The following is an 18,068-nucleotide window of genomic DNA, read 5'->3' on the forward strand; positions in this document are numbered from 1 at the left end:
AATAAACAATAAGATTCAAATTATGAATCATTTTTACTTTCCAATGAGATAAAAATATAAATATGCATGTTCATAAAACACAAACCATTTATACAATTTTGATGCATTTAGCTTACTTAGTGTATAGACATATGACATCTCTATGGAAAACATCTATAAAGACACATGACATGTCTTGCAAGATATGAATATAGTCTTATTTACATAAAGATCTTCAGTGTACTATTTGGGGATCTATAGAGAAACAACTGAGTGCATGAGCCCGATGTAATAATGGGGACCAAGGAGCCCTAAGAAAGACAATATGAGGGTCATGTGGGAAGACTTTGATAATTCAGTTATATAGAGTCCAGAGAATCTGCCAGATTCTCTGTGCAGTGGCTTAAGGTCTATAGGCTTATGCCTGAATATTAAAGTTCTGATGTACTAGGGCAGGAAAAATTGCCTCTCTAGTTCTATTAGATGGACAGAACATTTGTTGCTACTGAGGCTTTGACAAGGTGATTGTCCACATGTAGTGATAAGTGTGTGCTATTCTCTTTTAGAAACACCTTGTATACAAACCCTGAAACAATGTCCTCCTGGCCCTCTAGGCGTCTTTTAGTGCACTGCAGCTGACAAGTAAATTACCTTAGCTACACTTTCAAGTATGGTCTGCCACTGTGTTACAGTTACTTTCAGGTGAACTAATGTTAATTATTTGAGACTTCTGTACACAGTAGCTGATATATTTTTAAACTTTAGAAACTTTAGAGAAAGTATTTATTATGTTTTACAACTTTGTCTTTAAAAATACAATTGTGATGTTCCAAGTATCATGAAGAAAAAGAATTCCTAGTTAGAACTAATTCTAAACTAAATTTAGGTGAATATTTTTTCCAAAAGATTACTGGGTTGAAATACTGGATGATGGATACCAAAGGCCATAATTCCAGCCATCAGCCATATCGAACAAGAAAAGGAACACATTAATGGAAATGCACATACGGTGGAGACTATGAATGATGATTATAAGAAAAGACTGTATTTCTAAACAAAACAGCCAGTGCTAGAAACAAGGTATACAGTGCAAGGCCTTTCTTCCACTGAGTTAAAGAATCCAAGGAGGACATGGTTAACAAGGATGCTACAAGTTCTGAAAGTTCACACTTAAGACTCAGAGTTTCTTGTGGATCTGGTGCTGGAAATGGTAAGGAAAGGAAGGATAAAGACTATTCAGCACAGCAAATGAGAAAACAAACATATGTCCAAAATCTGTCTGTGAGTTTCTTAGATTAGGGGCATATTAGAACTAGATATCGTTCAATGGTATAACATTATATACACCTTGAAAATATGACAATTATAAATATAACCCTATTTTTAAAGACTTTTCCACCTGGATAATTATACAGTTGAGTCATCTTTCTTTGTGTGGTAAAGCACAAATTTCCTTGATGATAAGCCAAAGTCAAGTAAATTAGATGCATTTGGTAAATCATAATTTTGTTCTCAATGACAAAACAAGATTTGAAGGAGTGGAGATGTTTTTTTTTTTTCTTTCCACATATATTAAACAAGTAAAATGACTCATTTACTCATCTATTAACATAATATTGTTTATATTTGCAATCTAGGTCAATTAACATAATATTAGAATGAGAGCCATAGTTAACCAAACATTGAGTATACTATTTCTTAGGTCGAACAAAAACATAGGGCAATCTCTAAGTAAATACTAGTGATACTCACAGACTTGAGGATGCTGAAACCAAGTGTCTACTGAGCCCTATAGGCACTGAATCTTTACTTATACACACACATAACTCTTAACTTATAGCTAAGAAATTAGGAGCAGTAGGCAATTAGCAGCAACAATCAATAATCAAACAATTATACAATATACTATTAGAAAAGTTATTTGGACATATTTTCTCCCTTGAAATGATCACGACAAATATAGACATTTTAGATAGTGGCTACCTTCAGGAAAATAAACCACAGGAAAAAAATCTGTTGATGACTGGAGTGGGTGCGTTGGAGAGGCACTGGGTATCCTTTGTAAACACACACTTCCTCTCAACAGGCTTTCTGCTCTTCCTAGTTTTATAACTACCCCCCACATTTGCTTTCTTCCACAGTCTACTAAATTCTACAATACAAAGTGTTGTATAATTAAGAAGTTTCCTCATGATGCTATTAAAATATTTAAAGAACATATTAAAACAGGAAATCATTGCTGTAGATTTGCTACTGAAGCCTTGCTAAACCTAATTTAAAAAGTGAAGCTGGAAAGTGGTATTTATTCAAAATCTAAAATCCAAATGTAAATTTGGAAATTCCTACACTTAAAACAGGCTAGTCAAACCAATTATAAGCTTAAATACAGCAAAGTGAAATTAATATTTAGTAAATGAAGAAACATTTTCAGATAAAGGTAATCCCTGTGCAGACTCATATTCCAGGCACTGCTCCTTCATATTCTCATATTCCCTGTTTTGTTGATGTCAATTTCACCTTATGGTTATTTTAACACATGATTCACTGACAGCCAATTTAAGTAATTTTAAACAAAATATCTAGCAATAGCTTTATAAAGACATATAAATCTGCCTTTTCAATGAAATTATAGATCCTAGTAAATATTCCAGAGTTAACAGATAGGTAGATAAGATGAACACCCTTAACTCCCAAAACTTGGCCCAATCAATTTAAGAACCGTAGTTCAGTCTCAGAACTGTGTTCATAACAATAATCATTATAAAAATCATTACATAGAGCTAATCACAATGAATACATATGGTGCTTTCAGTGGGAAGTGGCGAAAAAAGTACTTCAGTTCAACACCCACTCTTCCATTACTTGAAACGTCCCATGTTCTTCCAGAGGGCACCAAAGGATAGTTGTAACAATGAGTGTAAATCAAGCCTGGGAACACTGTCTCTGGAAGGTGCCAGTGTTTGAGTTAGTGAGCAGCTTCAAGTAGCACAGCAACCCAAACAGCAGTAAAAAGATGTAAGCTATCGACACGCTCAGCTGCATCTTGTTAAAAGCTTCCTGCGGGTTGGCAGAATGAAATCTTTATTTAAAATACACAAACTATTGTCAGGGGAAAGGTGGAAAGAGAACACAGTAGAAGGGCCAAATGCTTTGCTTAACCCAATAGAAGCAGCAGAACAAAGGGGAAAGTGGCCACACTGTCTGTAGCAGCACTGAAGAAGGTGACTATCATCAGATCAGCATCCCTCTGCTCTTCCCATGGTTCCGAGTTGCCTTATTTCTTTTATTATTAATTATATTTCCAAAGGGAGGATAAACATATTATTATGGATAGCAGAGAGGAAATAATTTCTGCTGCCACTTGGCTTTGAGTAGAATAGCATATGTAATGAGCTAGTGATGACAGGAAACGGAGCTGTATCCTTGAGTCCCAGCATCCCTCTAACCAATCAGCTTCAACTCCCTGTTGGTAGTCAGAGGCTGCCTAACAAAGTTCATGTAAAAACATTATTGGACACTAACTGCAAGGAATTGAGATAGGACTGAGTGGGGTGCATTTGTGCAAAGAAGAAGCTGGGAGGAGGAAAGAAGAAAGGGAGGCTAGGAAAGGGAAGGTGAGACATGGAGGGGAAAGAAGAAGGAGGGAAGAAGAGAGGGAAAGAGAGGGTGGAAGGGAAGGAGGAAAGAGAGAGAAACAGAGAGACACAGAGACAGAGAGAGAGACACAGAGAATGAGTCACCATCTTGGACAGACAACACATAAGAAAAGCAAGTGCTCTTTCTTAAAGCATAACGATGTCACGTGCATTCTCTTACCCCGTGTGTCACTTGTTTTACATACTGACATTTCCAAAAAGCCATTTTAAGACACAATGAGGGTACCTGTGAAACTTTTTGGATTTGTGGGCACGGTGGCTTTAGGGACACTGAGCAGGGAGACTGACAGGATGGGTCAGTAATGAAGAGCCAAAGAAACTAAGCAAGAAATAAATCAGGCACGAATGAAAAAAGGAACACCGTGGGAGCATGTCACTGATGTTGATGAAGCTTTATGCCTCTCTGTGTAGAAGTGCCTCACAGCTGTTCGTTTTTCTCCACAATGTTCACAACACCGTTAGCCAGAGTATACCGGCAATGCTCTGGGATGATATTGTTAGCAACGTGACAATCATTTTGGTTTCTCTTTATTTTAGGCACCAACCGAGTGGTGTGCTTCCTGTCTAGCAGGGGACAGCCTATAGCTGTGTTCTGATCAGACATGATGATAAACCTAAGAAAGCCTTTACTCTATCCTGCCCACCCTGTCCTTGAGGATTCAGTTCCCAGTCTACCTTTCTCAGGGACAAGGTATAAGTTCCTCTCTCCAGAGCCCCAAGTCTGAAATGCATCCGGAGGGGGGGGGGGCACAAACCATTTGCGTTGGGGTATCAAGGTGGTGGTGAAGGACCATCTTCATCGTATACCTCTGGGCGTCGTCTCCGGAGTAAGGAGGCTGCATCCCAGCAACTCTTCCACAGGTTTTCTTCATGATAACAGGCACCATGGCTGAGCCCCTTTTTTTCCCTTAAGCCCCGCCAAACTGGCCAGCTCCTGGACCACAAACTACATCCCATATCAGAAGCACATCTCTGAGACGAGTCTCTCTCACATCTCTGAGACGAGTCTCTCTCTCTCTCTCTCTCTCTCTCTCTCTCTCTCTCTCTCTCTCTCTCTCTCTCTCTCTCTCTCTCTCTCTCTCTCTCCATCCTCTGACTGTACTGGTCTTCTCCCTACCTTTCAAACCCCGACTCTTCACCCCTTTCCACCAGCTTCCCTCCAAGTAACCTGGAGCGGGGACAGCAGGGACACCTGCAAGAAGTGCGCACCTGACCCGGCGCTGTCCAGCGCCTGGCAGCGGAAGGGTGCTCTCCACGCTGAGCTCCAGGCAAGGCCTGGCCACCCGGGCTCGGGTCTCTGTCGCCTCGGCAGCCCGCCGCCCCCCGCCGGTCCTGCCCGCCGCGGCCGCGCCGCCGCAGCCATCAAGTGGCTCGTTAAGGAAATGCAGGTGAGCGCGGGCGGCGCGCGGGGCCGGGTGCGAGCGCCTGTGCGCGAGCTCGAGCAAGCAAGCCAGCGGAGTGCGAGCCCCAGCATCCCGGGCGCTCCCTCCCGCCGCAGCCGCCCGGCCCGCCCCGCCCCGCCCCGCCCCGCCCGCGCGCACCGCCGCACCTGCGGGCACTCGCCCCGGCGTCTGCGGGACCCGCGGGCTCCGAGCGCGCCGCCACCCTCCCGCGCCGCCCTCGCACACGCAGATACCACTTTTAAAGACGCCGAAGCGCTGCAGCCCACCGACGCCGAGCGAGCGCTGCCTGCTGCGGCCGTTGCTCTCCCTGTCTGCAGTTGAGCCCGGACCCTGGAATAGAAAGACAGTTCTCGGTTGGACTGGAAGAAAGGGAAGGAAGACTCCTCTGTTCCCGAGGAGAGCCGGAGCGGCTGCCCTAGTAAGTAAAACTGCTCTCTGGTCTTGCTCTCTAAAGTGAGGCGTCTACCGTATGCTTCCTCCCGGTTCCTGTTACCAGGGAATAACTTGCCTTATATAACTTGAGTAATTCCTACCTGAGAAGTGCTTCGCTAAACATTTTTGTGTGTGTTTCTTTGTGGACGATCACTTAGGAGTGTCTGCATGTGCAGCATTCCCAGGAGTCTGATTGTTAAAGGCTCATTGTTCGAGGGCTGCTGGAAGACCTGGCTTGTGAACATGTTGGTTGGCTCTAAGACTGAATGACTATTACCTAGGAAAAGCTTGAGGATTCCCAGCCCATTCCCTCCTCCTTTCTGTCACCTTCAACCCCGGTCCATCCCCAAGTTCCATCCTTTGCTGACTTCAGTGGGTTGCTTGTTTTTTATCTTTAGTTGTAAGGAGCACACAAGCAAAATTAATTGGGTCAAGGGAAAGTTAAGAAAGATGGTTTGAAAGACTAGAAGACAATCCTCTTCGGATGACTTCATGTCTGTGAGCAGTTTATGTGTGGAGGAAGTCCTGGCACAAGCCTAGGTGGAGAATCTGATGAAGTTAATTTGGAGTGGAACTGTGAAGAATGGAGGCTGAGAGCGGGCTGAAGCTGTGACTCTGACACAGCCGGTTATGAACTGTGACAGGCTCATGAGCTGCTGACAGGTTTAAGGTATCTCTGAAGGCTGAATATCGCTGCATCAAAAACTTTTGCAGGTAGCATTTCTCTTGGACTTATCATCCCTTGTCAGAGGCTGCAGCTTTTCCGTGCATGCAAGTAGGACACCAGTCCTCTCTCCATGAAAGGGTTAACAGTACCTTAAAAGAATAAGAGATCTGTGTAGCCTAACATTCGCCAATATTTTGTAACATCTAAATAAAACCTTTATGTTATGTCAGGAAAAATATAGTTGAGTCAGTTTGTTTTGCACAAGAGGGAAGAGAATCAATAACGCTTCAGCATTCCCCCCGTCTTTATCACTGCCAAATGGGTTCTGAATCTAATTCTTTTTTTCATTGTTATATATACAGTAGGTACAGTAGGAATTGCAGGTTAGAAACAACTGGACCGATTTTAACACAAAGTTCTTTGACACAATGGCACTTATACAGACTGGAGTAAAATAGTGGTAAGAAGAGAAAGTCAATGTGATTTATCTTTAACTTTCAATTTTTTTTTCTCTTAACACAAAATATACTTTTCCAACAAAAACCTTGCAAATTTAGAAAACTGGAATGAGAATTACAGCTAATTAGCAGACGAATTTTCTTTATAAGAATCACTTATTATCAATTAACGCTTATGGGATTTCTCATAATTAATGGAGACTTTTGTGGTCAAAATCTTGTCACCTCTCTACTCAAATAGTTAAGTAAAAATTTCATTGGACAATGATTTTAAAAATATGAAAAAGGCAAAATGGTTAAAAATGGAAAAGCGTTTAGAACCGTGCCATCGTCTTTGGGTGGTTCTGATTGTCTTGGGATGTAAGTTTTAGAGTGATTGGACAGGACAGTGTACCCGATAATGATTCTGGTGACACAAAGTTGTGATGGAAGGGAACCGCTTCAGAAAGATGTGTCATTATCTCCTGAACATCACTTCATTTCTCACCCCTTGCTCTCCGTTGCCATTCCTGTGATTGGATTTAAATGAATTTAAATAATTTAAACTGAGATCATTGGTTGATCAAATCTGGATTATGTATATGTTCTCTATAATTTGTGACCTCACATCTGTGAAGATGATACATGACATTTGAAAAACTATACATAAATAAAGGGATAATTGTCCATACACTCAATCACATATATTTTGCTACATATCTATGCCCACAGAATGCATAGGAAAACTGTTCAGTCTGCCTCATTTCTGAAAGCAGAGACTTATCAATTACATTAATAATAAGCTGACACACATTCTGCCTCTGTTATCATTGTGTCATAGTGTTAGGAAGAGTAGTCTTCATTAAAGCAGTTTCTAGTCATGCCCATAGAGATACATGCTAACTGTTTCTGTAACCATAGGGAGGGGAACCCTAGCCAGAGTGATATAATTGTTAGCTTTTTGACACCAGCTTTTTGTGTCATACAGGAGTTGCAACTTTAAAGTTGAAAGAGTAAAGTTGCTAGTGTCAGCAGTAATGTGTTTTATTATGCAATTGTTCTTGTTATTCAGATCAGATAATGGCCTGATGAAATACATAAGCAGTCTGCAGGGAATGAATGATTAATTCCTCTAACGCATGCTTACCAAAGGAGTTTTTACTAATAAAGTGCTGTGTACCTGCATTTGCTTACAGTTGCAGTTGGTGAAAGCAAATGTACCTTCCTTTCCCTTAATATCAACATAGTATTTATAAGTCAATTTCTGTAACTATAGCAACATAAATTTGATTTTGTAGACCACATGGTCATATAATTTATGAAGTTCTGGATAGGAGGATCATTTTTTTAAAAGATATAATTTAGAAAGCAATGTTCACTAGATGTAAATTGCTGTGTTAAACTATTGATAAAATTATTCTACTTTTCTTGTGTGCAGTAGTGGTATTTATTTCATGTATTGCATGTAGGGTGCATGAACTCAACCATATGAGGGTGTAAAGAATGCCAGTACCAATGATACTTTCCTTAGTGATGGTAAAGTGTAGTGGGAGCTAAAATACTATTCTCTCAGAGGTATAGATACATGTTTAACACTTTAAGAATGAGTAATATCAAACTCCACAGTTGTGGTTGCAATTGGTGCAAATTGTTTTGTGGTTTTAGAGACACACCTTTAATGTAACTTTTAATAACCCTACTTTTCTAAGGCTTTATATTATCCTAGAGAATAATAAATCGAAATTCGGTGTGTTAAAAACAGGTGACCTGCAGTGTACATTACACATTTAAGTAACCTACATGTGGCATTTTTTTTTTGAAAAATTTGGAAACTACTATTTGTGAAATGACATAATAAAAACCGTTACGTGTCTATATATGTAACCACACATTTATCAACTGTACATCTGTTATATCTATACGTGAAACATATAACTTTGTTGAAGATCCTTTGTTGTTTGAGGCAAATACCTTAATGTGATTGTATCTTTTGAATATGCACCTATACTGAGGTTAATAAACTTTAGCCACACCAATAATATAATAAGCATACTTGATAATTTAAAAAGAGGGAAAATTAAATGGGTAGAATTTTTTTATTAGTTGGATGGCAATTCAATTTACCTGTTAATATGTTTAAGTGTGTTTTTCTCCTACCACTTTTGCCTCACTTGGCTTTCATCAGATCTCTCAAAAGCATGTACATTAGTAGGGAATAAATAAAATTTCATTCATACAATCGGCAGTATAAAACTGAACTGTACTCACAGCAAGCATTAAAATTTGTTCAAGGTGTATTGAATGAAGACAAATTACTGAAGTACAAAAAAAATGCATAGTATCTTTAGGGGAAGACATATTGTAGATGAAAACAAGGGTTCTGGGACTTCCTGTGTTACATAAGAAAGGAAACTTGGTTTAGGTTACTAAGAATTTCCTGCCTAGTAAAGAGAGTGCTAGCAGCCTTACATCATTCCAATTACAAAACACTATGAAACAATCTAGCATAATTACTGATGTAATTGAGTCTAACATTTGGCAAACTGTCAGATTATACTGTGACAGTCTAAGATTCCACAAAGGAGCCAGAGGCAAACATCTTGTTTGCAAAAATGCCAAGTTAATTGTCCTGAACCCATGTTAGACAGGCATTGGTCTGTTGCATCCTTGGTTGGATGATCTTTGTGGTAGCTCCAGAGAACCAGGATGGAGCTTGTAGAAGGGAGGCGACATTTGTCTTGTGACCTTTAACACACCCTTTACTCTTGCCACTGAGAAAATATTCCATCACTTACTATCTTTGAATTATCATCCTTGTAATCAAATAGCAGAAAGAGTTTGAGAATATAGAAAAAAAAAAAAAGAAACCCTTAGTGGCTTTGGTCTTCCAACTTCTAATAATAATTCTCTTTATTTCTGTATATTTATAATTTTTGCAAGATTACATGTATATAATACAACTTATTTAAATTTATATTTTCCTAAATGAATGTTGCAGAGTGTGAAAGCTACAAAGAAAACAAAATACCCTCCTTCAGTCTTCATGTATTAGAGAAGTAACTGATGACTTCACGTATGAAAAGATGTAAATATAGAATGATTTCCCATTTTACACAGTGAGTTTTCTGTACCAGTTTAGTTGTACCTGTGGTGGGTTGTCAAGTACATGCTTGGACAGCATATTCTGCACATGCTAGTCAATTAGCAGCCAACAATCCATTATTTTCAAAAGATACCATTCATCCCTGGAAAATTTTTCTGATGGCAGTATGCCATGAGATTGAGGACAGTGTTCACTCTAAATGTCCTATATATCTCACCACTGAACACAGTGAAATTACCAGTGTGTATACAACAATCAAAGATCAAAAAATGATTCAAATTCACTGGTAACATATTACCTATATTTGACTAATACATAAGCAAATAAAGTACAATATACAAGAGTGTTGATTTTATAAATTCTTATATTTCCTAAATATCCTAATAAGTATTCCCAAAGCCAAAAGTGTGTTTAATTAAAATGCACATCACCTATGTATTGTAACATATCTTATCTTAGATGCCAAGAAATGAATTCAACATTTGTATACTTGAATATACATCTCATTTGAGTTTAAAGATGTCTTAAATTAAGTGTACATAATTTTATCTGGGAGACATTGCATACTTGTTTGAATATGTGTAAGGAAGCAATGAAGCTGTTTTAATCAAGTATACAGTTTGTGAATATTTGATCTTTTAACCTCACACATACTTAAGTAGCCAGTTATAGGTATACTAATATACATTGTACTACAAATAGTGAATAACAGCTTTTAAGAAAGCAATACAAACTTATATTTGACCAGCTTAATTAGTATTTAAAAGATAATTTAGTGGGTACATGAACAGAGAACAAAGTCAGCAATTTGTTGAGTGTATGTGTTCTTTTTGATTACTAAATACCTTCATACACCCTAGGGTTTATATCTATCCTTTTGTTAGAATAAATGTTTTGAGTGGTTTCAGACAAAAGTCCTGAGCATAGCTTACTCCAACTACAAGCAAATAACATATACTTCACATTCTGTGTTCAATGCTAGGAAATATTAAATCAGAGCCTAAAACCAGAGAAAAGGAAAAGCATCAACAAAATGTTACCAAAACTAAGAGCAACAGTGTTTTCCATTTTAGACCTGTAACTGGCTTTAGCTACTAATCTAGCCTGCCTTTTAAGAGGAAACACACACACACACACACACACAAACACATACCACACTTTCAGACACATGCATACTAGCATCCTTTAATGTAGGAAAAGAGTAACCTGAAATCTTGAACAATGCCAGACATTCTGCTTAAAGGTAAAGGATGGTGAGGTTAACAATATAGAGAGGGAAGATTTCTTACTCTTACTCTAAAGACAATATCTTCCCTTTTCTTCTTCCTCCAAATATTCTTATTAAGAATTCAAGGTATATTTTTACATTAAAACCCGGCCCACAAATTAATGGGAAAGACATTCTCTTACCTACATTGTGTCACATTTTCAAGTTATAGGCCTTGTCCTCGAGTGTGCATGCATGACACACAGAGAGGCAGCTATCACTTCACGATCCACATATTTTTTCTTTAATTGTAGAATAATTACCAAGGCAATGACTCAGATGCCATGATGGATAAAACAACCACGGGAGTAAACATTAACCCCTCTTCTATGTCTAATTTATCTAAAGCTGTTGAGTCAGGATCTCCATTTCATAATGATGCAATGACACAACACAACAGAGTCCACAGTTTGAGTCTCTGGAATTTCTTGGCCTCCTCATGTGTCAAAGACTGCCAAGAACAGTGCCCATTATACTAGCATGTGGCTGGCCAAGTTATTACTGACCTATAGTTTTATAAAACATATCTGAATCATTAAAAACATTACAATTCCATAGATAAACAAAACAACAACAACTCACAGTGTACCACCTATTCTAGGAAAAGTGCATTTACCTTCTGTGCCACAGCCCCCTCTTTTGTATCATTCTGAGTCACAGGCATTTCTAGAAGCAGGGTGTAATCTGTTGCATATTTGGCAGCGACAGCCATTCTGTCATCCACTATCATTTGTTGGCAACCTTCTTTATCTTCTAAGCTGGATTACCCCATGGCCAATTCCTCATGTGTGTCACACTCTCTAACATCATGAGAAGCCGTAGATAACAGTGAGCACAGGCTGCACTACTGTCATGTTGACATGGCACAGGAAACACTAATTAGTCTCAAGGCCAGTGTTGGCACTTTAACCACACATCAAACCCTGTGTTTTGAAATCACAATGTACAATTTGCAGTCAAGATTTCTATCATTACTGCTGTTATAACATGGCAGAAATGTCCTGGCTTCCTCAGCAGAGAACAGAAGCACTGAAGAAATTCTGTTCACATAGAAATGAGTGCAAGATAGCTTTATGGGAGGCCTAATAATACGCACTTTGTTAAAAATCACAAAGAAAGGAAAAATAAGATAAAAATATATTTTAGAAATGAACTGAAATTGTTATGTATCCTGAATTTTAATAAATTATGCTGCTTAATTCTCGCAGAACTCATGAGGACATTCCCGACTAAATTTTAAAATATTTTCCCCTAGATGCTCTTATGTAAAATACAATCATATATTACTAACCAGTATTATTAACAGGGATTTTTCAAAAGTAGTATTCCGATCATATATGGTGTCAGCCTAAAAACATTTTGATTCTAGATATTAAAGCTTAATTTCATGTAACAAAAAAACCCAGAAAATTTTGTCTTCATTTAAGATTTCGCATTGTGCTATGCAGAACACTCAATTGCTGTTTCTTTCTTTTCATTCTTATTTTATTTTTTAAATTATAATATAAACACATTCTCCCTTTCCCTTTTCCCCACTGTGTTCTCTCTCAAATTCATGGCCTGTTTTTTTTTTTTTCACTAGTTGTTATTTCATGCATATATGTATAAAATTAGTTTCCAATTACTACTCATTTATAATCCTTGTTGTGAAGGGTCATTCCTTACAAACAGCACAGTGTGAGTTTGCTCTCTGGATAGATGTGTCCATTCTGTCTCTCTCTCTCTCTTCCATAGAAAATATGTTGTTTTCAAGACATGGCTCAGCCTCATCATTTACACTTTTGTGGTTGAAAACAACAGGGTTTGGTAGGGAACAGCAGAATTGTGTTTCAAATGATTCAATTTGGTACTTAATTCTCTCATTTTCTTGGTCCTCAGGAAGATATTTCTTATAATAAAAATGAGTGGCTGGAGGATTGTTTATTTTTGGTAACACTGATACCTCAGTAACTTTCCAGCTTTAATAATACTAATGTATTATTTGCTAAATTATAAAATCTTGATTTTAAACTATGCCATTAGGTCTTAATAAATTTTCTTGTGCTCTCTCTCTCTCTTTTTTCTCTCCCTTCCTCCCTCTCTTTTTGTTTCTTTCTCTCATTTTGTCTCTTTGTGTTTTAATGTGTATAGTATGTGTGTACTATAGGTTTATAGGCAATTTTTAAATTATCTCATCAGTAGATTTTTTTCTGTAAAAGGCAATATCCAATAATATTTCAATGTGACATATCTACTGAACCTATAGATGAATGAATATTTGCATCCAGGTCAGAAGAGTTGAGGTTATTCTTAACAAAACAGTATTCTCAGTGTTGCTCAAATCTTTTCTTCCTAATTTTGTTTCAAATTTTCCACTCCTGACCATTTCCTTGGCCTTCACAGGGACCTCAGATATTTCAGACATTGAGAGTTCCATCAGCCTTCTTAGAATAATAAGAAGTGTTCTACTATGAACTTAAAATAGAAATATTCTGGCATTTGTGTTGTTAAATTATATCTCATTCATCAGTACCTCACATCTCATTTTCTAGGGTTTGAAACACAAATAATTTCTTAGAAGTACCTCACTACTAAAGAGGAGAGTGTTATAATTTATCTTTTTTTCACAAATTGCAGGTGGTTTTAGACTAACTCATCATTTGGTGCTGATGAAATAACTGTTCAGTTAAGAACACTTCCTGCTCTTCTAGACACTGAGCTTGATTCCCAGGGAGCATGCTCTCATGTCTGGTGGCTTACAATTATCTTACTCCAGCTCTAGGGAAGCTGATATTCTTCTGGATTTGAAGGGACCTGCACTTACTCATATGCATGCATGCTACTTCGTGCTCCATACACTACAATAAAAGAGAATCATTTAAGAAAGAACCATTTGTGATCTTATTTTGATCTTGTGTTCTTGACATTTGTCCAGAAATACCTCTCCATGGGTTCTGAAAATATTTTTAATATAGAATGTATAAATAATAGTCCATTTTTATATATGAATCATTATTTTGGGTGGTAAATATATACAATCTTATTATTTTATAATGTATATTTTATATTAGAAACAAAAACAAAAAGAAATTAAAAATTAAACACAAAATGAATCATTAACTGTTCCATTAACTTGTCTACAGACCCTATAATTTAAATCCCCTTGTTTTGTTGTCCTCTTGGTGCAAGTATACATAAGGTTTTCTTGATTTGTAGTACTTAAGGGTAGTTAAGAGGAATGCCACAGTTTCAGAGATTTTGAATATTCAAAGTGGAGAAAGTTGAATGGTACTGTGAGCTGCTTTTGTAATGTTATTTTCAAATGAAAAATACTAGTAGATACTCCCAGGTTTCTGTTGCCTATTGGCCCAAGATTGTATGCTGAATAAACACCCGTTAAACACAATGGCCTATGCGGTGACTGTTGACAATGAGCTACAGTTTCTGGGAAGCCACCAATTATCAGTTAACTCTGCATCATAACCATGGCACAATCAAAATGCAAAGACAGGGAATATTCACTGATGTGGTATGAAGTTTAGGGTCTAAGTGTCTTTTGCTGCTAACTATGATGAAGATGAATACATATCCAGGAAGATTTCACATGGGACGGTCAGAATCAGCAGATAAAAACAAATTTCAAGGGTGCTTACAATAAGCCAGATAAAATTCTAAAGGAAAGGAAACGCAAGAATTGGTCCCCAAAGAGTCATTATACTTAAATGTACTTGTATGAGCTACTTATATTTATGTATTCTCATTTCCAACATATTATACCAGTAATTGCACTAAACACAGTTTGTTTCAGTTTGATTGTCATAGGGAAGTGTTTTTATTTTTTTTATATTTCTATTATGTTGCTTCTTACTTATACAGTTACTTAGGTGACAAAACAGTGGGGAAACACAAATTCTAGCATAATTCATAGCTAAATATTTTTATGTATGCATGCATGTATGTGTGTGTAGTAACTAAACTATCATCACTGGAGTAAACAATCTAAAAATCTGAATAGATTCTTTCTCTGTAATTAATTATTACCTTTCTAGTATGTGAGCAAGAATTTATAAATACTGATGAAAATTTGGTGTACTGATATTGAGAGGACAAAATAAAACATTTCCAATGTTTAAAATCGCAATAAAAATATTAGGCGAGTTTTTGTTTACTGTGTTGCTACAACACTTTTTTGTCCTCAGAAACCACTTGCCACTTTTTAAACCAATACATTCTGATAATAAAGAGACATGAAGATGGATCTTTTTCTACATTAGAAGGGATGTGAGAATTTTAAGAATCAGAATGTAAAATTGAACAGAAAATAAGCGTTTACTGTTTTGTGACTCATTACAAAGGCTTTCAACATACTTCCTAGACATAAGAAATATACACTGAGTGGAGTGATTGGATTAATTTTACCTATGACATAGCTCTTTTCTTTATAAGGTCTTCTCATTGTTTATTAAGAGAAGCTAGTGATACTTTAGTAGTGATGAACCCATAACTGAGAAATAGCAAAAATAATATGCCTGGGTAACTTGATGATGCATACTTGTCCACTACAGACTTTGCTAGAGCTGCTAAGTTATCAAACTGCTAGTTATGACCTCATTTTGTTCTACCATTGAAGAACCCAACACAAGAAGCATGAGCAAAGAGAAAAACAGAAAACTGTAGAATATATAGCATGTCAGCTGTGTGATGAATTTATTTCTTTCCTATTTTCAAAGACAAAAAACCCAAGCTTAAGGATTTTCTTTATTTTTATTTTTTAAAAATTAGGAGATATGTTAAATGTTTTATATATTATGAATGTCTTTGAAATATATAGAATAGGTAGTAGATGGTATCTTATATTAGCTCTCTATAGGAAGTTCAGCTCTATAAAAAATAGCAAGTTCAAGGCACTCTTGGAAAGTTAGTGGCAGTATCCATATTCTTTTAGCTCGTCAGAATGAGCCTATCTCAGAGATACTTGACAGAGATCTTGTTCTGTGGACATTGCCTAGTTTTTCAAATCATACACCCTAGACATTGCTTTACCAATTTTTAAATGGATGGCCATTTCACATTTTCTTTCATCTACATTATTTTTCTCTATTATTTCCTCTGTCTGATCCTCCTTAAAACATTGTTTTGCATGTGCAGGAAAGGTAATGCTAAAGTTTGTATCATCACAAGAAGGAAATTTTATTATATAGATTTATATAGTCCTTTAATGTTTTACTTTTCTTCATAGAACTTTATAAAGCCATATATAAGGACTATTAAGTGTCCATAAATAATTTAGGAAAATTATAATAAAAATTATGACATGAATAATGATGATTTATAATTGCCCCTTTTCTATTTGGAAAGGGAATACCATAGTTATATGTATGTGTCCTTCAGTTGGTGATTGTGAACCTGATTTAGGAGTGACTTGGCTGAATGTTTCTTCCAGTCCATGACTTATTTATCATTTTATCAACCTTTTGTGGAACCTCTTCTTTTTGTGGCTTTCCTCAAGACAAACCACGGCCTGTACTGTTGTATTATTCCTGCATAACAAATTGAAGAGCTTTCAGCTCATTCCCAGCAGTAGCCAAAGGCTGCCATACAAAGTAATGATCTCACACAAAATGTTACGTTATTATGTTTCCCCTGCCAATCCTGAAGTGGTCAGCCTCTTTTGGCTTCCCATCCTGCAACTGTACAAGTTCCTCACGGGAGCTCAAACTCCACAGACACACACTTTACCTCTTACAGTTTGGCTGATCTCCAGGTCTTTGTAGCTGGGGATGTGACGGTAACATCTGTTGAGTATGGTATGTGTCTTGTTATTCTCATCAATCTTATGCGTTTGGGTACCCTTTCGAGGCTATGATTATACTACATAGCACAAAATCTGTTTAGAAGACAATGTCACAATAGGAAAGAAAAACATTGTATGAGGTGATTTTTGTTTTAATGTGGTTTTGATAGTAGGGACTTCTTTTAAAATGTTGAGCATTTATGTAGCATTTAACCAACCTGTATAGAATTATCAAAATTTTCACATATATTGTGAGTGTGTGTTCATGTGCATGTGTATGTGTATGTGTGTATGTATGTATAATTTATGCATGCTAAGTAAGTACTTCATCACTGAGTTTTATACCCAGCCCTTGAGTTTCTTGAAGATAGTTTTATTATTACATATTTCAGGCTGGACTGGAAAATATTGGTTTTCTCTTTCTACATCCCCTGTGCTGAGATTGGAAGCATTTTTCCTCATCCTGCTGGAACACTGAGCTCTAAGATATTCAATTTTAAAATGATATAAGATTTATTAAACCAAGTAGTCACAGCATCATATTTTATTTACTGTTTTAGGGTGTTCGTAGTCTTTGTATCTAACTCACAGCCTCATGCAGGATAAACAAGTGTTCACTTTACCACTGAGCCATATTCCCAGCTCTTCTTACTTCATATTTTAAACAGCCATTGATTATGTTGCAGGGATGCTTAATGCATGTAGAAGGTAAAATATAATATGATGTAATTGAAATGTTGACACTATGTACAATGAAATATTTCAATAGTCCAAAGAATTCACAATAACGGGAGAATATGTTGTTGAAATAAATGACATTAAGAATTGTTGAATTGATTTATTGGGCAGAGAAAAGGAAGGGTGTGGCAGAACTCTGATTAAAAGAAAAAAATTCACCCATTTTGCTCATGGCAGAAACCTTTTAAAATAACAAAAGATAGAACTCTTTATTACTTTGTGCAGGAAGAGTAGCCTTAAATATTTTCATTTTGGATTTTTCCAATTTTGTAGTAAACAAATAAAAACTAGAATACTTTAAAGACTTATACAATATTATTGAGTAAACTTTGAAATAAATAGTATTAATATTTGTATTGGCAACCAGGCATTGCTTGGTTATTTGCTTGTATTTTTGTAGTAAAATAGTCAGTCCAAAAATTTTAAAGTATAACCCAATTTTTGAGGATTGCATGCTAGATCACCACTTGAGCTTCAAACCAAATAAATGTATAGTATTTTAAGATCCTGTGCTAAATTTACAAAATTCAACCAGCAGAAAGGTTAAATAATATAAATATTTATAAATTATCATTGTTGAAAATAGATTATACATAAAATTCTTGTAACCATG

At 36.7% G+C, this 18,068-nt stretch overlaps 1 long non-coding RNA gene across 1 annotated transcript in view; it reads left to right on the forward strand.

Moving 5' to 3' along the window:
- The first annotated feature begins 5,182 nt into the window (after window positions 1–5,182).
- The window catches only part of LOC143442427 (uncharacterized), a 587,780-nt gene continuing 574,894 nt past the window's right edge, over window positions 5,183–18,068 (forward strand). Inside the window, exon 1 of the long non-coding RNA XR_013110637.1 lies at window positions 5,183–5,456. This is a non-coding gene — a long non-coding RNA (uncharacterized LOC143442427). The remainder of the gene's footprint in view (window positions 5,457–18,068) is intronic.

This window comes from Arvicanthis niloticus, chromosome 5 (assembly GCF_011762505.2).
Source record: "Arvicanthis niloticus isolate mArvNil1 chromosome 5, mArvNil1.pat.X, whole genome shotgun sequence".
NCBI lineage: Eukaryota > Metazoa > Chordata > Mammalia > Rodentia > Muridae > Arvicanthis > Arvicanthis niloticus.